The sequence below is a fragment of the Psammomys obesus genome, unplaced genomic scaffold (genome assembly GCF_907164565.1).
Source record: "Psammomys obesus unplaced genomic scaffold, mPsaObe1.curated_primary_1811, whole genome shotgun sequence".
Taxonomy (NCBI): domain Eukaryota; kingdom Metazoa; phylum Chordata; class Mammalia; order Rodentia; family Muridae; genus Psammomys; species Psammomys obesus.
The window spans coordinates 1,167,860-1,187,580 of NW_026596433.1; positions in this window are offsets into that span (position 1 = coordinate 1,167,860).

A 19,721-nucleotide genomic window follows, 5' to 3' on the forward strand; every position below is an offset into this window, starting at 1 on the left:
AAAGTCTCTGACCCGCAGACTATCAAAGCAGTTGCTGAGAGTTTATGGCCAACTGTTGGGCAGAGTGCTTGGGATCTTATGTAAGAAATGGGAAATAGTGAGATCTGGGGAGGACAGGAACTCCACAAGGAGAGCAACAGAATCAGAAAATTTGAACACAGGTGTCTTCCCAGAGACTCATACTCCAACCAAGTACCATGCATGGAGATAACCTAGAACCCTTGCACAGATGTAGCCCATGGCAGTTTAGTGTCCAAGTGGGTTACATAGTACTGGGAAGAGGGACTGCTTCTGACATAATCTGATTGGCCTGCTCTTTGATCACCTTCTCCTGAAAGGGGAGCAGCCTTAACAGACCACAGAAGATGACAATGCAGCCACTCCTGATGTGATCTGATAGACTAAGATCAGAAGGAAGGAGAGGAGGACCTCCCTTATCAGTGGACTTGGGGAGGGGCATGCTGAAGAAGGGGGAGGGAGGGTGGGACTGGGAGTGGAGGAGGGAGGGGCTTATGGGTGGATACAAAGTGAATAAAGTGTAATTAATAAAATAAAATTAAATTAAAAAAAGAAAAAGGGCTGAGATTGCACCATTTAATAATATGTACAATGATTTAGCCATGGGAGAATGATGGGAGGTTTTTTTTTTTTTTTTTTTTTTTTTTTCCTTTCATAGTCCACAATCATATAGGAGAAGGAAAAGAAAATATTAGCAGTTTTGGCATAAGTGTCTAGGTAGTAGATCTGGTAAATAAAAAGAAACATAACATCCCCACTTAACACTCAGTTTTTCTGAATTTTGTAGAACTTCATTTCTCTCTATTTCAAGACAATACTGACATTGAGACGCTATACTTAAAAATAGTTCCAAATGCCCTGAATGTCTCAGTTACCTTAATTCTTGTTTTAAAACGTGCGAGATTACATACAAGTATTTGTAGAAGGTAGGAATTCAGGAAAACTAATATATAAAAAGCATAATTCCCTTATTCATTGTGTCTAAAGGGATTATCTTTTAGATAATTTCCTGATCAGTAAAAAAGAAATTAAAGGAAGCAAAAATTAAATACATATTAAATGCTAACTAGGGAAATCTCCAGACATGTGAAAAAGGAAATAGATAGCAATAGGAGAAGTGTAATCTCTTTAAGTTCCAGACATTAAATTTTTATAGAACACAAGACTTCATTATTTATATTTTATTTGAATAAAATATACTACTAACTTACTCTATAATTTTTTTGTATTTTTTAAACAATATTTAAGAAAAATAGTGTGTATTGGGGTTATGAGTTGTCTACTGGAAACTACTATATATTAAGGACTGATTTAGATAGAGAAAACTCTCTAAGGCAGGATCAGTCCCCAACCTAGTAATCAATAGAAGAAAGTTTCCACAAATTATACACATACCCATAAGTACACAAAGCAACATGGGTGAAATCTAAATGTATCTCTATATAAAGTCATCCCCAGAAACCTTATTCTACCCTTCTATCCTGTCCCCAGTTGTTCTGTATTTGTAACCTTTGGGATTCTATGGAGTTAGCTTTAGACACTACAATTTATAATGTTGCCCTCATTTCTATCTTGACCTTCTGTGGGTTTATTTTTGTTTCGTTTTGTTCTGATATTCACTCTACACCCATAGACCTCTTAAACTGTCTAACTTTTTTAATTTTTTTAAAGTTTTTATTGCCTTTCTGAGTGAGGATTGATCATCTTACCCAGGGTCCTCCTTCTTGCTTAGCTTCTTTATATGTACAGATTTTAGTATGTTAATCCTATATTATATGTCTAATATCCACTTAGAAGTGAGTATATACTGTGTGTGTTTCTGCTTCTGGGATACCTCATTCAGGATGATCTTTTCTAGTTCCTACCATTTGCCTGCAAATTTCATGATTTCCTTGTTTTTAGTTGCTGAGTAGTATTCCATTGTATAAATGCAGCACATAGCAGCTTAGTCTCCAAGTAAGTTCTCTAGCAATGGGAACAGGGGCTTTCTCTGACATGAACTCAGTGGCTAGCCCTTTGATCACCTCCCCCTGAGTGGGGAGCAGCCTTGCCAGGCCACAGAGGAAAACAATACAGCCAGTCCTAATGAGACCTGATAAGCTGGGGTGAGATGGATGGGAAGAGGACATCCCCTATCAGTGGACTTAGAGAGGGGCTTGGGAGGAGATAAGGGAGCAGGAAGCAAGAGTAGCATTGGGAGTGAATGGGGGAGGGGGCTACAGCTGGGATAAAAAGGAAATAAAATATAACTAATGGAAAAACAGTCACTGGCTCTGCCTTTACATTTTGAGACCTTAAAGTCCTCTTTCCAGTGACACATTTTTTTTTCCAACAAAGCCATACCTACTCTAACAAGGCCATACCACCTAAATCCTCTCAAGTAACACTATTTCCTAAAAATCAAGCATTCATATATATGAGCCTTTGGGATCCATTCTTATTCAAATCATGACACATAGTTAGGACAAATCTAACACACAAGAAAAACAATAACAAAATAGCCAAAGGAAAAAATCTAAGAAGTACTTACAGGTGTAGAGATACACCCATTTGTACATATAGAAATTTCATAAATACAAAACACTAGAAAATTATAACATATGAGCAAAAAACCTGCAAGGCAATAAAATAAAATAAAATAAAATAAAATAAAATTAAATTAAATTACATTTCCAGACAAAGCATTATAAGACAAAAATCCTCCAAAAAAATGTGATTGAGTTCATTTGGTTTTGGCTTTCTACATTTGGGCATGGGACTGGCTAGTAATGAGATTTTGTTGGAAGAAACTAATTTTTCCCTTGTGAGTAGTTATCAGTTGGTGATAGATTCTAGGTTGGAAGTCAGAGCTGTGTTCGAGTCACCTCTCCATCTAGGACTCCATCTGTCTTAGACTTGTGCAGGCTCTTGCTGCGTGCTGTCACAGCTTATGAATTTGTGTGTACATTGCCCCAGTTGTATAAAGAAGGACTTGTTTACCTGGTTTCTTCCTTCCCTTCTGGATCTTACAATCTTTGTGCCTCCTCTTCTGTAAACTTCCCTGAGTCCAGTTAGGAGGGATTTGATAAAGACATCCAATGTAGGGCTGAGTGTTTAGAGGCCTTTCTCTCTCTGACTCTTTGTCTCTCCATCTTGATCAATCTATCTATCTATCTATCTATCTATCTATCTATCTATCTATCTATCTATCTATCATCTATCATCTGTCTATCCCCATTTTCCAGTTCTGTCTCTGTATGAGCTTCATTAACTACAGAAAAAAGCTTCTTTGATCAGTCCTAAGCAAGACTCTGACATATGAGTATAGCATAATGTCATTAGAAGTCATTTTATGACTGTCATTTTAGCATGTTTCTATGTACTTAGGCCCATGGCCTACCGATTCTCAGTTTCTTCTTTACATGTGCAATCTCAGGTATAGATTCCATCTAATGGAGTGGCCCTTAAATTAAGAGTGGTTTGTTACTTCCATTACTTTTGTGCCACTATAGAATAGACACCTATGGATGGGTGAAGTTGGTTTGAGGAACAGGCATATCTTATAGGTAGGTCACAGTTTCAGATCAAATTATTTATAGCTGAGTTGATGTGTCCATTTCCTCACTGGTAGAGTGTAGAGTACAATCAAGTAATGTGAACACTAGTTAGTAGGAGTCAAGGCTCTAGGAGGGCACCAACTTGATTTTTCTATGTTCAATGAGTTGTGTAGGTGTTGTCCTCAGCAATAGAACCTTACCATCGGTTTGTGTAGAGCAAACTGATGTAGGGGTGTATGTGAGGCTTCTTGTCCAACAACTCAATTGGATTTAAGCTGTCCATGGCACTTGAGGTTTCATTTGATGTTGAAAGATATCTAATTGGGGCTTCTTCTTATTTCCCATTATTTGATAATTCTATTTATATTTATTTCTTGTATGTGTATATTTAAAGAAACTCCTACTGTATTAGCATTTCTTATGACGCCTTAAATGGCCCTTAGTTTTAGTCTCTCCTGTCATTTCTTCCCTTATTCCTCCTTTCCTTCTTTCTCCTTATTTGATATGCCTGTTCCTCATACCAACTTCACCCATCCATAGGTGTCTATTCTATTTCCCCTTCCTACTAATATCCTTCTCTCCCTGCAGTTCTTACTCTGTAACTAACTAATGTGGTTATAGGTATTGCAGCTTATTTATCAAAAACTTAACGACTAACATTTAGCATATTTGTCTTTTGGGGGACAGGATAATGTTTTCTAGATCCATCCATTTACCTGGAAATGTCATGCTTTTTTAACACCTGACTAATATTCCATTGTGTAAATATATCGTATTTTCTTTATCCAGTCGTTTGACATCTAAGCTATTTTTAATTTCTTTCCATTATGATTTGCATTGTATCAAATGTAGCTGAGCAAGTATCTTCAAGTAGAATGTTGAATATGCATCTAAGAGTGGTATAGCTGGATCTTCAGGTGGATTAATTCCCAGATTCTGAGGAACTACCACATGCAATGGAGGAGTGTTGCTCTTACTCCACATCTTCAAGATCATGGGCTGTCATCTGTTTTATTGATCTTGGCCATTCTGATGGTATAAGATAAAATCTCAGAGTAGTTTTGATTTATATTTCTGTGAGTAAGGATGCTGAACATTTTTTAAATGTTTCTCAGACATTTGTATTTCTTCCTTTGAAAATTATCTCTTTAGATCTGTTCCCAACGTTTTAGTTGCATTATTTGTTTTCTTGTCCATTTTTGCACTATTCATATATTTAAATATTACCCCTATGTCAGATGTTTAATTGGTAAAAGTCATCTTGGTGGAGACTGGACATAAAAATAACAGTAGTGCTTCAATGCCAAAGAACCATGTACGATAAAATTTAAATAGTTATACTTTTTACACACATAGTGTCTATGCAATTCAATATGTTTCTAGTTTATTTGTTTCATAGAATTATTAATTTGAAAATAAGTCAGTTATGGTTAATATGTTTTGTTCATTTTTTTTTTTATAAATGTACTTGTGACTTTTAATGTCAGATTTCTTCAAATTGCATTAAGTTCATGGAAAATTGATTATTTCATTTGGTAGCAAAATAAAAATATATGAACCAAAGAAATGGTCAATGGACAGTGAAAGATGTAAAACAGGATTTCTCACTTTGTATGCTTATAAATTAATATCAACAGAAATACTTACATAAGAGTTAGAACATGTCACACTTGTCTTTCTCAGTCTAGGCAACCTCACTAAGGATAGTGTTTTTCACTTCCATCAATTTACCTGAAAGTTTCATAGTTTAATTTCTTTAAAGCTGGATAAAATTGTAGGAATCACAGTTTCCTAATCCAATAATCAGTTAATAGACATATAGGTGTTTCTATATCCCATTTCTTGTGGTATAGTCTTCTATGCCCTTATGCCCAGGAGTGGTAGGGCTGGCTCACCTACATAGTAGGTGTAGTTCTAGATTTTAAAGGACCATCACCCTCATGTCCATAGTGATGATACTCACTGTTCTTTGTTCACCTCCATATTTGATGGTAAGACCTATTGCTGAAAACAGCACCCCAAGTTGGTACTGATGAGAAAACATTTTTACTGCTATATAGCTTTCATATTGCAAGACAGATCACTAGATTTCTAGGAGAAAATGTGTTATCAACAGTTTCATCTCAATGTGAATCCATGAAACACAATAATGGCTACAAAGAAAGATCTGTTCACGGGTACTTAGCATGAATGCTAGGGAATAACCAAATTTATTCTTATTTTTTATATAAGGCTTCTTCCACTGGGAGAAATACATGACTATAAATCTGGCTATGTGTCCATGGTTGTGGAGTTCATAGGTATAGCATAATAACATTGTTCTATTAAATGGATAAACCATCAAACGTCTTTCTTAACTCACATTCCTATAACAACAGATTGTTGCAGCTCTCAGGTATTATCAGAAAAGTTTGCTTGTGCAATTCGTGGTGGTTAAGACAGAAACTTACAACTTATGAAAGCATGGAGGATAAGAGACTGATCAGACACAAATGAGATGTTCACAGCAAACTTTCTAAAAGCCCATAACTCATCCCAGAAGAGAAAGTAAGAAACAGAGATTACAGAGGACCAAAATCTAAGAATATCTATTGTATGACAGGACAACTTCATTCATGAATTCATAAATGATGTTGATTTCTGCATAAGACCTGTACAAGGTCATATCTGTCAATAGTCTTACATGGATGAGGAGAGGCTAATGAGCCCCCATTTTTGAGGAGGTATTGAGAGTTGATGAATTCTAGGATATGAAGAGTTAGTTTTCTTTAAAGTGTGATCCCTGATAGGTAGTTCAAGGTGGACAGCTTCACACCCATGAGTATATATACATACATATATATATATATATATATATATATATATATATATATATGTATGTATGTATGTATGTATATCTCCCCATCCATACATCCAGCGCAAATTGGACTCAGTAGGTTATTTAAAACAAAATAATAGAAGACCAAAAATTGGGAACAGTAGGGATGGGGTGAGGATGTCTGGGAGAAGGAAAGGGAATAAATAAAGGTAACTGATCAAAATACATTGTGTAAAATTTTCAAAGAATTAATAAAATATTATATTGAAATAATGTCAAAAATTCAACAGCGTAAATTTAAATTAAGTTGGCAGTGCTTTTCAAAAATATTGTCCTTAACACTTTTTTCTTGTGCTTCCTTAGGCTGAATAATTACAGTCTTCTAAATTTGGGGAAAAGAAAAACTAAAAATTTAAGCATGAAGTATTTCTTATTGGGAGCTTTTGCTCGGTGAGAAATAGCTACGATGTTCCACATATATCAGTTTCTATTTTTTAACTCATCTTAAATTTGAAATAGTTTTCCTTATGTACAAATTTAAATTTTTCTTAAAAGCTAAGCACCTTGACTTTTATGACCTATATGTCCATTTTTGTCCAGGAAATAATATATTAATGGTAAATGTTTTCTTTTTAGTATTTTCAATTCAATATTTTTTAAGGAAGTAACACATTTAAAGCATGAAAATGGTGGAAATAATTGTTGATTCAAATAGCAAACGCTATTCATCAGAAAGCACTTTTCTTGAAGCCCAGCCTCATCTTCTGAAGGGAATGTGCAGCAACATACTGACTGATCTGTTTCTCAGCCCCTGGTACCAGAAATTAAATATTTATTATCAACCCACAACAGTTTCTGAGCTTGGAGATGTAACTGTAGGGTAACAAAGCCTATCCTGCCTCTTTCCTTTGAAACTGATAACAAGAAGCTACAGAGAATGCAATGTATTTGTTCTGAGCCAAGAAGGTAGCTTCAATTCTCATACCATGACATGAAAAACACTCTCTGAGATTCTGGTGTCTCAACTGAACGATATGCATAATGAAATGCAGTATGTGTGTTGATGAGAGGGAGGGGAAGGGACAGAGAAACAATAGTTTTTGTATGGCCCAGCTTCTGGATATGCTAATCCATGTTCTTGCCTCACCATTGAGAGCCTTGCCTCCTATGAACATAGCTTGCTTCTCATATTCCAGTGTGTTGTCTTCCAGTCTTTCTGCTCTGTTTTCATGGGCCTGAGTGTCTTCCTCTTCCACCCCTCTCTTTATTGTAACCTACTCCATCTTTTTTACTGGTCAAAATTAAAATAATTAATTTCATGACCTTCTAATGTTTAAATAGCTTTTGGTTCTTTGGAAATGGCACATGTATCACATCAGGTTTTTGGGACCTTAAAAATATTATTCATTTATTTAGCTGAGAATATTGGGTCCAGAAATCTGAGTGGTTAAAATATTAATGATATGCATGCACATTGTGTTAGTCAAGTTATCTCTAAAGAACAGATATAATGAATATATATGGATATTTATTTATGTATTTCATATATATACAAATACACATGTGTATACGATTTATTGATTGGTCTATGGGGAAGAATATGATAGTCCAGCAGTGATCAGCCCTCAAGGCTGGAAGTGCTCACCCGATGTTGGAGTGCTAGAGAATTCATGGAGAGCTGCCAGTCTTGGGTCTGCATTGGAATCCCGATGAAGTGGGTTCTAATACCAGGAAAAGAATGCCTCAAACACAGGTCTAGATGAACGTTCCAGCATAATTTAGGTCATGCAGGGAAAAGTTGAGAATTCCTTCTTCCATGTAATGTCATTTGGGCTGCTACCTGAAGGGCTATGCCTGTTCAGAGGGTACCTTTAAGCTTCAAATAATTTGATGAAGAAAATCCCTCATAGGCATTACCAGAAGCTGTTTTTGGCTGATTGCAGAGACAGAGAGGTTGACTACCAGGGTTAGTCATATACTGATGTGACTTAGAAGATCAGCTTATTTTACTTATAGTTACTGTTTTATTTCATTTTTTAAAAGAATATGGTGAAGAAGATGATTGACAAACACTTGGAACAAGGCGCATAAAACTCCTATGTGGTCTATTATTCTATACATGCATGTAGGTAAATCCCTTGTCTCTTCAAGGTGGCTAATGGAAACAATGTATCTCTAATGAATGATAAGGTCCTACTTGTCCCTCAAACTCTTCTCCCTGTACCATGAAAAGTAACCTATATGAATGTAAAGTTAAGTTGAAAAGCAGGTGAAATAACTGGTGGTTAAAAGATAACTGTTACCAAAGAAATGTGGTGTACATTTGAAGAAACATGTTACAGTGCATATATAAGAAATACATGGTACAAAGCAGCATACCCAACATGTGATTTTAAATAATTTACATAAAATAGGTTTTTAAATACATAAATATTTCACTAATCTTTTTTTAATATTTAATATTATTATTAATTACACTTTATTCATTTTGTACACCCCATAAGCCCCTCCCTCCTCCCCTCCCGATCCCACTCTTCCTCCCCTTTCTGCATGCATGCCACTCCCCAAGTCCACTGATGTAGCCCCTCCCTCCTCCCCTCCCGATCCCACTCTTCCTCCCCTTTCTGCATGCATGCCACTCCCCAAGTCCACTGATAGGGGAGGTCTTCCTCTCCTTCTTTCTGATCTTAGACTATCAGTTCTCATCAGAAGTGGCTACATTGTCATCTTCTGTGGCCTGGTAAGGCTGTTCCCCCCTCAGGGGGAGGTGATCAAAGAGCAGGCCAATCAGATTATGTCAGAGGCAGTCCCTCTTCCCATTACTGTGTAACCCACTTGGAAACTGAACTGCCATGGGCTACATCTGTGCAAGGGTTCTAGGTTATCTCCATGAATAGTCCTTGGTTGGAGTATGAGTCTCTGGGAAGTTCCCTGTGTTCAAATTTTCTTGTTCTGTTGCTCTGCTTGTGGAGTTCCTGTCCTCTCCAGCTCTTGCTATTTCCCACTTCTTACATAAAATTCCATTCACTCTTCCCAACAGTTGGCCATCAGGCTCAGCATCTGCTTTGACAGTCTGCAGGGCAGAGGCTTTCAGATGCCCTCTGTGGCAGGTTCCTAGGTTGTTTCTTGTTTTCTTCTTCTGGTTTTAGAGGCCCTCTGTAACAGGTTTCTAGGTTGTTTCCTGTTTTCTTCTTCTTCTGATGTCCATCCTCTTTGCCTTTCAGGATGAGGTTTGAACATTTTAGTTAGGGTCCTCTCTTTTGCTTAGTTTGTTTAGATGTACCGAATTTAGTGGGTTTATCCTATGTTGTATGTTTATATGAGTGAGTATATACTGTGTGTGTCTTTTTGCTTCTGGGACAACTCACTCAGAATGATCCTTTCCAGGTCCCACCATTTACCTGCAAATTTCATGATTTCCTTATTTTTCATTGCTGAGTAATACTCCATTGTATAGATGTACCACAGTTTCTGCATCCATTCTTCAGTTGAGGGGCATCTGGGTTGTTTCCAGCTTCTGGCTATTACAAATAAAGCTGCTACAAACATGGTTGAGCAAATGTCCTTTTTGTGTACTTGAGCCACTTTTGGGTATATGCCTAGGAGTGGTATGGCTGGATCTTGAGGAAGCGCTATTCCTAGTTGTCTGAGAAAGTGCCAGATTGCTTTCCAGAGTGGTTGTACAAGTTTACATTCCCACCAGCAGTGGAGAAGGGTTCCCCTTTCTCCACAACCTCTCCAGCATGTGTTGTCACTTGAGTTTTTCATCTTGGCCATTCTGATGGGTGGCCAAGGTGGAATCTCAGGGTTGTTTTGATTTGCATTTCCCTAATGGCTAATGAGGTTGAGCATATCGAATGCTTCTCTGCCATTCGATATTCCTCTACAGAGAGTTTTCTGTTTAGCTCTTTTCCCCATTTTTTAAGTGGATTAATTGGTTTGCTACTTTTCAGCTTTTTTAGTTCTTTATATATACTGGATATTAGCCCTCTGTCAGATAGAGGGTTGGTGAAGATTCTTTCCCAATCTGTAGGCAGTTGCTTTGTTTTGATCACATTGTCCTTTGCTTTACAGAAGCTTTTCAGTTTCATGAGTTATTTCTTAGTATGGGTTTATATCTTAAGAATCTAATGTCTGTTAGCATCAGGAGAAACTGTTTTTTGTTCATCTTTATATTTTCAGCTTTTGGCAGGTATTTGGAATGTTATATGTATTGAGCAAATATTTTAAAACAACAGAGAAAGTGGAAGAGGGAATGAAACAACTTTATAAGCAGTATAATAAAGAAGAAAAGAGAAACAGAGCTTCCTGATGCCAAACCAGCACATATTTACTGATTTGGTAATATCCTACACAGCAGCAGTAGCAGACTAAACCTGCAAGGTCCTATAGCAACATTTCTATACCAAAATGCATGCAGAATTTGTAAACCATCATCATGGGGTTTCAGATTGCAGAATATTATAAAGTTTTATAATAAACTTTCAGTTTGATTGAGGTCTGTTGATACTTAGAATATGTAGCATTGGGCATGACCAATGCTCTCTTTTCTACATTATGGTAAATATGCCTTCTCAAGGACGAACTCCTCATGAAAAAAAATATCTAGATGCTTATCGGTATTCAAAAATGCTTCTTCTTGCCTTGTTTATGTGGCATTTTGGATTGCCTTGACTTTTGTTTCATGGCAGCACAGAGAAAGCTACCTGTTGAAGCCATAGACTGTAATCTGCAAACTCATCTTGAGAAGACTTTCATTTACTTGTCATTTGTCATTTTTTATCTGCATGAATACAGAATGTATAAATGGTTTATATTATATTTATCTCATTACACTGAGATAAAATTTTACTTAATCTATAAAAATGAATAATAAGCATATATTAATATAGGATAAAGGTTCTGATCATAGTAAACTTCAAATCTTCAACAATAGGGGAGAATATATGTTTAACCGAGGAAATCATTACTGATTATCTTCTCAATGTTTTGTTTTATAACACCCTCTGAAATAACCATCCCTCTGTACTGATGGTAGTAATAATAGAATTATTAACAGAATACTTTCATATGTCAGAAACTGATGGGGTTCTAATTGGGAAACTGACTGGATATTTTTAGATCTTATAAGACTCTATTTAAAGATATATTATTAAAAGGAAACAGTCTTTTCAAGCTTCCAACCAGATCGTTAGCAAATGAGTTAGATATGTCAATGTGGGCATTTTGCCATGAGATGAATGAACACTGCCTGAAATAATGCCACTCTGATGAGTCCCTGCAAAAGATAGGGGTGAAGGCACTCATTAGAATTTACATAAAGCCTAAAGTTAATATGCAGATGGGCTTGTTTAAACAAACCACTAAATCCAGAGCTTCACTAGACAGTTTAATGCTTCCACAAATATTTACTGATGGCTGAACTTGTGTAATGAAATATATCTGAGAGTGAAAATGTACAAATGAAAAAAGACATGTTCCCTCTGTTTAAGTCCCAAACTGTTTTGTAGATAAAGCAAATAGAGAACACAGACCCCTGTGGTCTGGCTGTTAGCTTACAGTAATAATTATATTGGGAAAATTCAAGGTACTATAAATAAAAAACAATGACTGCTGGACTCTTGGAATTCATTGGGATGCCTAGAGAGGCAGGGACCAAGAACTGGGAAGCAAGGGAGAAAGGGTACATTGATAGATTTTAAGCTTGATGCTGTGAAATGTGTATTTAAAGGATAATGTTATGTTCTCATAGGATGGCACTTGAAGAGATGGGTTTGGGTGTAAGGATGGCAGTGTTGTAAGGGCTCACCAATGTTTAGTCTGGCTGGAACATAGGCTGATCCCACACTGAAGGTTTTTGCTTATTTCAAATTTGTCCTTATCTAGATTTTTAAAGTTTAATGAAAATTACTCTATTTTATTTTGATTTCCAAAAAAAAAAAGCATATACATGTATAAGAAGCAGATGCATGAGGAAAGCACATTTTTAAAGAAGTGAACCTTTTGTCCCTTTTTTGGATTTGGATTTTTTTGTGTGCTTGTTTGTAAATACCGAAATCAACAGAAAGGCACAGTTTCCAAGGAGGAGAAAAGATTCCTTGTCCAGTTTTTGACCAAGTTCTATTTTATAATGTTGCATTGTTTGCTGTGTGTGTTAGCAAATGATCCCTCTGCCGCCTGCATAGGATGAGGTGTAAGTCACTAATTTATCCACCCATATTAGCACTCATTACACTGAGATAAATATAGCAACAATGAAAATAGACACCATGGTGCCTACTACAACATTTACAAAGATTATACATTGAGAAGCGATTTGAGAAGTGAAGGGAAAAATGAAGTAATTAGAACTTAATAGGTAAAAATAAAATGGGACATAGAGCTGAATGAGTAGGGTCAGGAGATGGACCTGTAAGTCCTGAAGGAGCAGTAAATGTGACCAAAACACCAAAGCCCTGCAGGAACTCCCTGGGGACTCACAGGCTGCTCCAGAGAAGCAGTCCACAATTCCAGCCAGCAAGCCCTGGGAGCATGCCACTCCCACTAGGAAAACAAACCCCAACTCCAGTAGACATCCTCTGGGAACCCACAAGCCACTCTAAATAAGGAAGCAGGTAGGGTAACTGTAGATCTTCACCTCTCCCTCCATTCCTCCAAGTCCAATCCACAGGTCTCACCTCCAGCTCTGAAGCAGACTACATGCTGTAGTCTCTCTTCATTCTCTAACTAAGCAGATCCTGGTGGAACGCCCTGCCATCCCTCTTTCTGTGGGCACCTGCACCCCCTTACTACCTTTCATAGCCAACCCTACTTCTAAGTATTAGTGTCTTATACCTAGAAAGATATAATACCTGAAACCCATAGTAGATATACATATCAGAACCACAGACTTTCTTACGATGGATACCACATTCTCCTACAAAGAGCATTACAAAAATCAAAGACCCAGTCAAGAAATATAAGAGCAGACATCAGTATGTAAAATTACAATACACCCAAATCTATATCCCTAGATACCAGCATAAAAACACAATAACAACAAGGACAATATGTCTTCACCAGAGCTCAGCAACCATACCAAAACAGACTCAGATTATTGCAACATAGTGGAAGCATGAGACAAAGACAATAAAATAGCCCTTGTAGATATAAGGGAGGTATTTAAAGAAGAAAGCATATTTTTAAAAAAATCTGTAAAAACACAGTAAAAGAAAATGAGTAAAAGAGTTCAAGGCATGGAACTGGGTATAGAATAAATAAAGAAAACCCAAACTGAGGGAAATTTGGAAATGAAAAAGTTAGGAACTTGAACAGGAACCTAAGACACAAGCTCTAATAACAGCATACATGAGATGGAAGAGAGAATCTGAGAAATTAAAGACACCATAAAAGGAATGGATACTGTGGTCAAAGATAAAGTTGAAACAAACAAACAAACAAACAAAAATCCTTGTAAAAACATCTAGAAAATCTTGGACACAATGAAAAGACTAAGCCTAGGAATAATAGGAATATTAGAAGTGATAGAAACAAAGGTCAAAGACACAGAAAATATTTTCAATAAAAGCATAGAAGAAAATTATCATAATCTAAAAAATGAAATGTGTATCAAGATACAAGAAGCACACACAACACTAGACTACTATAAAAGAAAGACTTCTTGACACATAATAATAATTATACTGAACAAAGAAACTATATTAAAAGCTTCAAGTAAAAAGACCAAATAATATATAAAACAAATATATGAGAATAAACCTGACTTTTCAATGAACACTCTAAAAACAAGAAGAGCCTGAAAAATATTTTCTACAGATGACACCAAATGAAAGATGCAAGCCAGTAAAATTTTTGATAAAAAAATATTTTAATCAAAATACATTCTACAATAAAACCAAATTTACTCAACATATTTCTAAAAACTGAGATATACAGAAAGGAATAGAAGTACAACTACAACATAGGAGTTCAACCATACCCAAGGAATTACAAGAAATAATGTTGAGGCCAGAAAATCAAAAGAGGAAACACACACACACACACACACACACAGAGAGAGAGAGAGAGAGAGAGAGAGAGAGAGAAACAGAGAAACAGAGAGAAAAATAATAGAAATCAACAAACATTAGATGTTGATATCTCTCAATATCAGTGGACTCAATTTACCAAAAAAGATTTAGGTTAACAGAATGGATGTGAAAACAAGATCCATCAACATACCTTAATAAGTTAGCATCTAGGTTAGATATCACCACATGGTGAAAGGATGAAAAAAAATAACCTAAAAATGGACCTAAGAAGCAAGCTAGTATAGCCATTTATTTCAATATCTGAGAAAATACAATTTAAACCAAAATTCATCAGATGAGATAGGATGCATCAAAGGAAAAATCCACCAAAAAGACATTGCAGTTCTTCATTTTCCTACTTTTTCTTTTTTTAACTTTTTTTTATTAATTACACTTTATTCACTTTGTACCCCAGCTGTAGCCCCATTCCCCATCCCCTCCCAATCGTACCCTCCCTCCCTCTTCTTTTCTTATGCCTCTCCCCCTGTCCATTGATAGGGGAGGTCCTCCTCCCTTTCCATCTGACCCTAGTTTATCAGGTCTCATCAGGACTGGCTTCTTTGTGTTTCTCTTTGACCTGGCAAGGCTGCTCCCCACTCAGATGGAGGTGATCCACGAGACAGACCATGATTTCTTGTCAGAGATGGTCCTTGGTCCTATTATTGGGGAACCCTCTTGGATACTTGGGCTACTTCTGTGCAGGGGTTCTAAGTTATTTCCATGCATGGTCCTTGTTTGGAGTATCTGTCTCAGAAAAGATCCCTGTGCCCAGATTTTCTGGTTTTGTTGCTCCTTTTGTGAAGCTCCGGTTCCCTCCAAGTCTTTCTATCTCTCCTTTTCATAAGATTCCCTGCACTCTACCCAACGTTTGGCTATGTATCTCCACATATGTTTTAATACCCTATTGAGTGAAGTCTTTCAGAGGGAATCTGTGATAAGCTCCTGTCCTGTTCCCTGTTTTTTCCCTCTTCTGATGTCTGTTTCATTTGCTTTTCTGATGAAGACTAATCATCTTACCCAGGGTCCTCCTTCTTGCTTAGCTTCCTTAGGTGTATAGATTTTAGCATGATTATCTACTATCCACTTAGAGGTGAGTATATACCAAGTGTGTCTTTCTGCTTCTTGGATACCTCACTCAGGATGATATTTTCTATACCCCACTATTTGCCTGAAAATTTCATGATTTCTTTGTTTTTAATTGCTGAGTAGTAATCCATTGTGTAAATGTACCAAAATTTCTGTATCCATTCCTCGAGTAAAGGGCATCTGGGTTGTTTTCAGCTTCTGGCTATTACAAATAAAGCTGATATGACCATGGTTGAGCAAATGTCCTTGTTGTGTACTTGAGCATCTTTTGGATATATGCCTAGGAGTGGTATAGCTGGGTCTCGAGGTAGAGCTATTCCTACTTGTCAGAGAACGTGCCAGATTGATTTCCAAAAAAACAGACACATTAAACCTGTTAGAAGAAAAAGTGGGGAAGAGCCTTGAACTCATTGGCACAGGAGACAACTTCCTGAACAGAACACCAACAGCACAGGCTATAAGATCAACAATTAATAAATGGGACCTCATGAAACTGAAAAGCTTCTGTAAAGCAAAGACACTGTCATCAGAACAAAATGACAGCCTACAGATTGGAAAAGAATCTTCACCAACCCTATATCTGACAGAGGGCTAATATCCAGAATATATAAAGAACTTAAGGTAAACAGCAATAGATCAAGTAACCCAATTAAAAACTGGGGCACAAAGCCAAACAGAGAATTCTCAATAGAGTAATATCAAATGGCAAATAAACAACATCCTTAGTCATCAGGGAAATGCAAAACAAAACGTTCCTGAAATTTCACCTTACACTCATCAGAATGGCAAAGGTTAAAAACTCAAGTGACAGCACATGCTGGAGAAGATGTGGAGAAAGAGGAACCCTACGCCATTGTTGGTGGGACTGTAAACTTGTAAAGCACTTGGAAATCAATCTGACGCTTTCTCAGACAAATACGAATATGCTATTTTCCTATTTTTAAACCTGTTATCGATTCTTTGTGAGTTTCACATCATCTATCCCAGTCCTGCTCATCTCTTTGTCCCCTCATATCTGCCCTTTGCCTTTGCAACCTCTGTTCCCCAAATAAAATACACAATTACAGACACAGAGGGAGACCGAGAGTCAGAGAGACAGAGAGATAGAGATAGAGATAGAGACAGCATAAGGATACATCTCATTGAGAAAGTTGTAGTATGTCAAAATGTGTCCCACAGTATATCCCTCTGTCCACACATCTTCATTTGCAAACCTTAGTGCAATGAGTCATTGGTCCAGTTTGAGAACTCTGGCTTCTGTGACACCATCAATATTCTCATTGCTCTTCTCCTGCTTATTTCCCTGTGTAATGGAGGTCTTGCAGCTTTGGATCTATAGGTCCATTCCCTTCATGTGCTCCAGCAATTCATAGATGGAGTAGAGTTTGGAAAAGGCCAATTCAAAGCCCTGGATCTGAGCTTGGGTAGCAGCTGAGTTGGTCAGTCAGCCAGCTCTCTTGTACCTGTACCACCATGGCAAGTTCTCTAGCACCGATCTGGCTGGGTCACCCAATGCTGCCATCAGCGGGAGGCAAGGTCTGTGCTCCTGATCTCATGCCCTGGAGGTAGGTTCACCCATAGCCACACCTCCAAAGCCAGCTTACTGTACCGCCCAGGTAAGGGACAAGGCCCAATCTCCCAAGTTCTGCAGCCTGCTAGGGTTGGGCTAGCTTTCCCTAGCTTATACTGACTCACTGGTATCTTCCCCACTCGGTCATCTCTACTGTGTAGATCAGGCAAATTGCAGGACCCGGAAGTGCTGCTGCCACGAAGAGGTGGGGCCAGCTCTTCAGAATGCTTCAGGCACTGGGGAGCACGGCCACTGGGGAGTTCTGCACAGCTCCTGGACATCCTAGGATCTACCTGGACTGGAGACATTCCCCATGTTCTCTAGTGGTAATATGAACCATGCATATTGACACATTAACTCCCGCCAATAAGTGCTAGGATCTCACCATGACCCCAGGTGGAGGGGCTGGTCACACACAACAGCCTATTCCTCTCTTCCTTTGCTTCTCCAGTCCCATAATGCTCAAGCTTACTCCAGTTCTCCTTCTCTTCCATCTTTCTATCACATACTCGCAGACTGTACTTGCTTCTACTGAGTGACATTCTTCAGCAAGCAGGTGTTTAAGGCCTGTCTATGCCGTGCACTGGAGAGCAGGTCTGTTGGTGGCATGGCAATCAGCAGCTCTCTGTCTGTCTTCCTTCTCCTGTGATGCATATAGATGAATCCAAATAGATCCGTACTTACAGCCCTGCACAAAACTCAACTCCAACTGGTTAATGACTTCAACATAAAAGCAGATACACTGCATCTGATAGAAAGTGGAGAATAGTCGTGAACTTGTTGATGCAAGAAAAGATTTTCTAAACAGAATACCATTATCACTGGCAATAAGAGTAACAATTAATATTCGTGAATCTGGACCTCATGGAATGCAGAAACTCCTACATTGCAAAGGACATCACCATTCAATTATAGCAGCAGCCTAGAATATGGGAATAAGATTTATTTTTAACTAACTGTACATCCAATAGAAAAATAATATCCAAAATATACAGATAACTGAAAAAATAGACATTAATAAAAACAAATAACTCAATTAAATAATGGGCACACATTTCAATGGAAAGTAATTTTCCCCTTTAATTAAACATAAATTCTTTTCTTTTCTTTTCTTTTTTTTTTACCAAAGAGTATACATAGATGTCAAATGGATTTTTTATTAATTACACTTTATTCATTTTGTATAACCCCATAAGCCCCTTCCTCCTCCCCTCCCGATCCCACCCTCCCTCCCGTTTCTGCATGCATGCCCCTCCCCAAGTCCACTGATAGGGGAGGTTCTCCTCTCCTTTCTGATCTTAGTCTATCAGTTCTCATCAAAAGTGGCTGCACTTGTCCTCTTCTGTGGCCTGGTAGGGCTTCTCTCCCCTCAGGGGGAGGTGATCAAAGAGCAGGCCAATCAGATTATTTCAGAGGCAGTCCCTCTTCCCATTACTAGGTAACCCACTTGGACACTGACCTGCCATGAGCTACATCTGTGCAGGAGTTCTAGGTTATCTCCATGAATAGTCCTTGGTTGGAGTATGAGTCTCTGGGAAGTTCCCTGTGTTCAAATTTTCTTGTTCTGTTGCTCTCCTTGTGGAGTTCCTGTCCTCTCCACCTCTTACTATTTCCCACTTCTTACATAAAATTCCATTCACTCTGCCCAACAGTTGGCCATCAGGCTCAGCATCTGCTTTGACAGTCTGTAGGGCAGAGGCTTTCAGAGGCCCTCTGTGGTAGGTTCCTAGTTTGTTTCCTGTTTTCTTCTTCTGACTTTCAGAGGCCCTCTGTAGCAGGTTTCTAGGTTGTTTCCTGTTTTCTTCTTCTTCTGATGTCCATCCTCTTTGCCTTTCAGGAGGGGATTGAACATTTTAGTTAGGGTCCTCTCTCTTGCTTGGTTTCTTTAGATGCATAGATTTTAGTGGGTTTGTCCTATGTTGTATGTCTATATGAGTGAGTATATACCGTGTGTGTCTTTTTGCTTCTGGGACAACTCACTCAGGATGATCCTTTCCAGGTCCCACCATTTACCTGCAAATTTCATGATTTCCTTATTTTTCATTGCTGAGTAATATTCCATTTATCGATGTACCACAGTTTCTGCATCCATTCTTCAGTTGAGGGGCATCTGGGTTGTTTCCAGCTTCTGCTATTACAAATAAAGCTGCTACAAACATGGTTGAGCAAATGTCCTTTTTGTGTACTTGAGCCTCTTTTGCCTAGGAGTGGTATGGCTGGATCTTGAGGAAGCGCTATTCCTAGTTGTCTGGGAAAGTGCCAGATTGATTTTCAGAGTGGTTGTACAAGTTTACATTCCCACCAGCACTGGAGTAGGGTTCCCCTTCTCTACAACCTCTCCAGCATGTGTTGTCACTTGAGTTTTTCATCTTGGCCATTCTCATGGGTGTAAGGTGAAATCTCAGGGTTGTTTTGATTTGCATTTCCCGAATGGCTAATGAGGTTGAGCATTTCTTTAAGTGCTTCTCTGCCATTCGATATTGCTCTATTGAGAATTCTCTGTTTAGCTCTGTTCCTCATTTTTTAAGTGGATTACTTGGTTTGCTGCTTTTTCAGCTTGTTTACTTCTTTATATATACTGGATATGAGTCCTCTGTCAGATAAAGGGTTGGTGAAGATTCTTT